General features: G+C 45.5%; 1 long non-coding RNA gene across 1 annotated transcript; it reads right to left on the bottom strand.

Annotated features, from left to right (window-relative positions):
* Nucleotides 1-1,245: 1,245 nt before the first annotated feature.
* On the bottom strand, nt 1,246-4,449 carry LOC125744931 (uncharacterized). Its single transcript, XR_007398525.1, has 2 exons — nt 3,968-4,449; nt 1,246-1,848 (listed from the first exon to the last, which is right to left on the bottom strand). It is a non-coding gene; the product is annotated as an uncharacterized LOC125744931 (long non-coding RNA).
* Between the last annotated feature and the right edge of the window lie 1,145 nt (nt 4,450-5,594).

Raw genomic sequence — 5,594 nt, 5'->3', positions numbered from 1 at the left:
TTTATCCTGGTCGTGTGGCGGCTGGCCGGAAGTGTGGCTTGGGGGGCAGGCGGACGTGGTGTAAGGGTGGGAAGGTCACACATGTTGTCCCTTTGGAGTCAGCAACACTCCCTCTGAGTCCCTTGATGCCTGCTGAGGGGAAACTACCCTGAAGTTCGACAAAGGGCCCATTGAAATGACAGAGCGGCGGGCAGACAGTCACCAAAAATGGCCTGGGAACAAACGTCTCAAAGGCCCAGGATCCAGCAAGCATGGGCCGCAGTCCATGCGGATCCCTAGGCAAGCTTCTCCGCCTGTCTGAGACGAAGTGAAATCGGCTGGCTAAGCCACCATCTCCTGGCTGGTAGGTGGCCACTTGCGTCGCCTAATGGGAGGACAGACACTGGGCACGGCTCGAACACAGTTCCTACAACACAGACATCGGCAAAACTGACCCCGATCCTATCAGCATCCATGTATGGTTCAAGACCAATTGTAAACATGCGCATTGTGAATAAAACAGACATCAATATTTAGAAGTAAACATAGAAATCGCCAGGGGAGTGAGAATCGACGCTTTAAAGCTAATGTTGTCTTCATTTTGAGTAGAGAGTTTCCCCGCTCCCACCAGATCGCCCTTATCATCGACCACTGCCTCCTACTGATGGAAGAATGAATACATTGCATCTCTCATAATTCTTGAATTTCAACCTCTACTCACCTTCTTGAACGGTCAAAACATAAACTTATGATGTAACCCTGTAAACATCTCTGCTACTTTAACATCAGTTCCAATATAATGTGTTATTCAAAATAATAATAAAATAATAATAGTAGTCATTACTGAGCTGAAATGGATTATAGGACTTCACTAACTGAAGTATGTGATTGCAAAGTAGCTCAAAGGATTGATTGTACTCAGAATAAGTTCTACATTGTTTGTGCATCATAAAGGAATTTCTCAGCAGCAGTCATACTTGGAAGCTTTGAACTTCGGTTGGTTTGTCATAAACCATTACATCTTCATTTCATTTAAAGTCTGACTTCATGGAAAAATGAATTCCATACATTTTGGATCGCTTAGAATGAATAGTTTATATTGGAAACACGAGATCATGAGATGTGATGTAAATGTATGTAAAATTTAATTCAAATGGAGTCTGGATGTCCAGCATTGCACTGTGGATGTCAGTCTTCCTTTGACTGGAGTCCTCCATCAGTTCCAGAATGCCCTGGGGTTACCATGGACGCACAGACAAGCATTCCTCGTTTTCTACGCGGCCCTTTAATTAATGATACATGAAGCTTTTTAGCTCACAGTCATGTTCCATTATGCTCTTCAGAAACATAACATGCCTACAGGCTCCCAGCTAAAGAGATAATCATCAAGACATGAGGACATGAGGAGGAAGACAATATTTGCCATTTTCTGAGTATTGTTCATCTATTTTGTCCAGCTTTCATTTTCTGAATACAAATGACTAAACATTCAAAAGCATTTAAATATTTTTATAGACTAAAAGTTGCACATGATCCTTGAAAGGATCTCATTAAATTCAATTGTTAAACTTTTGCATGATATTTTAAACCTCAGTTTTACAGGCTTACTGTCACGAAAGCTAACAGATAGCGAATAAATATTTATCTGTTCACCCATTCCAGTTTTTGGTTATTGCAGTACAAATGGCAGCCTGTCTCCCAAGCCTGTTCTCACTTTGAAACCTGGTACAGCAGTTATGTTGCATAAATGGCCGAGTCCCTGAACAAGGAACTGATCACATCTGTGACGTGAATATAGGTCGTTTTTTTGAACTTCACTTCCAGTGTTCATCATCTTGTGGTTTTTGTCCAGAAGGCTCTGAAATGGAACTGAAGAAAAACATCTATGAGTGAAAAACATCCTGGTTTTTGTGGCACAAACTTGACATGTAACTTTGGTGGGTAGATCCTGGGAGTTTGGCAGCTGGGGAGGGGGGGTGGGTGGTGTTATGATCCCGTAGGACTCATATGAGGAGAGGATTGAGAAACAATGTCCAGTCATTAGCAGCTGGTTATGGTATGTTTCAATGGGTCCTGACCAATGCCAGTTGAAGCCCATTTGGTACGCTAGATTTCACCCCCCCAGAAAACTACTAATGGATCGACCGGCACTGGTCCTGCCCACTGCAGGCCCAAACCCACATCTGCTTTGAGTGCCAAGTTTTAAGGTGGCTCCAGGAAGACTCCCCTTCCCTGAAACTACCTTTTTTACTGCCTTGGCTTTACACGCATTTAAAAAATATGCTGGTATATATTTTCAATTGGCTTCTCCAAACCATAAACCATTGTTCAATACATTACCAGCAGTTCTTTTTTTGTTTTTGCAAGAACAAGCTTTTTTGCGTCTCTCCAAATGCTTGGTTCTTTCATTTGTATTTCAGTTTATGAATTTTTTGCTTTTTCCTGTGAGCAAACGAATGTTAAAAAATAGTGCTGGAACAGTTTGCTTCATTGCTGGCCAAAATTCTTCTCCAGGAAACTCCCCGATGAGGTAACCAAGATAGCAGCTAAACCCTATAATTGAGCGTGGTTGCTCGTTAGGGTGAGCCAGGTATTCTAATAACGAATTGGCCAATCGGTCTGTAGATCTCAGAAAAGAAGAATGTTGATTGACTGGGAGGAGAAGCTAAGAACCAGTCTGAGATCCTCTGGTATAGAGCTTTCTTCGCCCTGATTCCCCATGAAAACTTGCCCTTATACACTTACAAGACACATGACAAGGAAAGAAATATGTATATAAGTATGTTTGACTATTTAGATGACCCAGTGTGTCTACATAAGCAGCAGAGCTAGGTGTGTGATGGTGTGTTGGAGGCGTCTAACCTAGCTGAAGGGGTAGATTTGCTCGTGTCACTGTGCTGAGATAGCTTGTCTGCTCGCGCCAGACCTCACGCGCTATTTTCGTCTCCTAGGCGGCGCTGCTCAGTGCCTGAGGTAGCAGAGAAAGTGCCAGTTATGTGTTTTTTCACCCCCGGCGTCCCCGCCGCGGGTCCCTGGGGGGGGATGTAGTTTAGGTTGAGGGTGGAATTGGATACATGCCTGTAACCATGGAGGAGTGCACTTTCCCGTGAGCGTGTGTGTGTATGTCTGCGGGGTGGAGGGTGGCTGGAGGTAGGGCCTGGAAGCCCTTATTCTGGATCTGGAGATAAGGCGCCCTGTGAGGGGGTGTCGTGGGAGGCAGTGCAGGGCTGGAGGGGAGGTAGCGAGGCCTTCGGCTCTCTTGCAGAAACCTCAGACAGCCCAGTAACGCTAACACGCATCCACACGTGTAACCCCAAAGGACGTGAAATGAAGACTGGGGTTGGGATGGGGAGGGGTGATGTGGTAGGTGGAACCTGACATGCTGACACACTTTCCTAGATGTTGCACTCCCTCAAAATCTGGGTGGACCTTGTCTGACACCCCCCCCCCCCCCAAACTGGGCGACGGGTCTCAGCTGTCAGATAGGGGGCCCAGAGGCAGGGATTATCTCCCAGCACACATGAGCTTTATGGACAGCATGAGTGGATGAGTTTGGGCAGCTCCATCTCAGGCCCTCATCGCCTGTGGAAACAGCTGCTGTTAGTTCTACCAAAAGGTCCCAACGGGCCTCCACAAGAGGTCTTGCCTATGGAGATGGTCAGTTTACCAAATGCTGCTATGGTGAAATCTCCACTGCTGTTCCAAAATACATATTCTCTCTCCAGCCCCCATTATCGGTCTCTGAGGTAACTCTCTCGTATCCAAGATGACTATCTCAGTGACCGACGGCCTATGACCTCATATTCCAAGAGGTCAGTCAGAAGAATCACAGGAGGAGATGCAGATAGACAGCCCTTGGTTGAGCCTTGGAGTGTACCATTAAAGGCTGCAGGGGTGGGAGGGCTATTCTTAAAATAGGAGCTGCTGGGGTAACAGGTCAGTTCTCCTGAGACTGACATCTAAATAGATAGCAGATGACCCTACTCACCTGGAGGGCAGGATGGAGATTTCCACAGGGTCAAGCAGGGATGAGGAGGCTTTCAATGAAATTACTTTGATCTACTCTGTATGATGAGAACTCGAAGAAGGAGCTTCCAGATTATGCTGATGGATGAAACAGCAGATACGTTCTGAAGGTAAGCTTCCCCAACGTCTCCTATCTCCTGACCTGTGTGTTTGGCCAGAGCATGGGCGTCGAAAGGCCGTGGCACATGATCGCTGCTGAAGCGAGGCCGGGGCGAGTTAACGCATGCGTGCCAAACTCTTGGCGTCCGGGATTCATAAGGACCCTGCATCCACGGAAAAAGCTTTACAATTTACTTTGCGGCTCATATAAAATCCCAAGCAAACAGTTTAAATTCCAAACACACACAAATTCACTTTATGGCCCTCGTTATTAATTAAAGCTTAAGTGAGCCCAGGACCATTTCTCTGTTTGCCCTGCGCATTCATGCAGACCCATCCCAGCGAGTCCCTTACTGACGCTTCTCTCTCTCAAGGTCTTTAAGAGTTTTTGGTTAATAATTTGCAGGCAGAAGGAAGGTATCTAACTCTGCTGACATGTAGCCTCTGCACCTTGTTGTTCTACTTGTATGTTATAAACTATTGCATATTTATTATATATTGTATGCAGGCTGTATATATTATTGTTTTCACTATTCTGTTTTTGTTATTTATTTTTTTATCATTACATGTTGTTTAAGTCTGCAGGGAGGTATGCAATAAAGTATTTAGTTGCATTTTTACTTGTACATCTGACAATAAAGCTTTTTAATACTTTTTGAATCCTAAATTCCAGTTCTGTATAGCAAATAGCTAAGTATTTATGCCAAAAATGTGCCCAATGCAGGACAAAGAGGCTGCTGCCTCTTTCATATATTGGACAAACAAACCTACTGAACGAACATATTACTGAATATTTATTCTCCAGAAATTCCAAAATATGATTTTTCAAGTATGTTTGGGCTTGTAGGTCCTTTTTCAACCTCCAGACTGTGATTAATAGTCCCCATTAGCTTTTACCCCGTTATGTCAGTGTCTGACTGAATGAACTTGGATCCCAGAAAGGAGTGAAGGGGAGCGTCAGATAGGCGCTAACGTGACGCACCAGACAGCCGCTCGGCCGGGCCTTGCCTGAGTGAGGGAGACAGATGCCTGGGCTTGGGGGGGGAGGTGCGGGGGCGTTGGATGGCGGATGGAGCCACCAGCACCCGACCGCTGTCTCCAAGAGACCCCTCCCCTTACCTCTGGGTAGGACAGATGGAAGGGCCTTTGAAGATGGGGGGGCTGGAATCTTGAGAGGGGGTGGACGATAAGAGGGGCAGGCCCTGGGGCCGTCTGGGAGGGGGCCAGCATCCACAGTAGGACTGCTCCCCTGCCTTCGTGTATACACACACACACACACACACACACACAGACCTGCACTCATATCTTTCTAGGGACCTTCCATTCCTGTCTGTGGGAAAAATAAGAATTCAAAAATGACAACCTTAACCCCCACCCAGTCCTAACCTTAACCATAAGTAAAATAAAAAATTCAAGTCTTTTGGCATTTTTAGTTTTTTGATTGCAGTTACAGATTGTTGTAAAATTGGATTTTCCCTTGTGTGGACCGA

Source organism: Brienomyrus brachyistius, chromosome 1 (assembly GCF_023856365.1).
Source record: "Brienomyrus brachyistius isolate T26 chromosome 1, BBRACH_0.4, whole genome shotgun sequence".
Classification (NCBI taxonomy): domain Eukaryota; kingdom Metazoa; phylum Chordata; class Actinopteri; order Osteoglossiformes; family Mormyridae; genus Brienomyrus; species Brienomyrus brachyistius.
The sequence above is the reverse complement of the archived record's forward strand: the minus strand, read 5'-3'. Positions and strand labels throughout refer to the sequence as shown.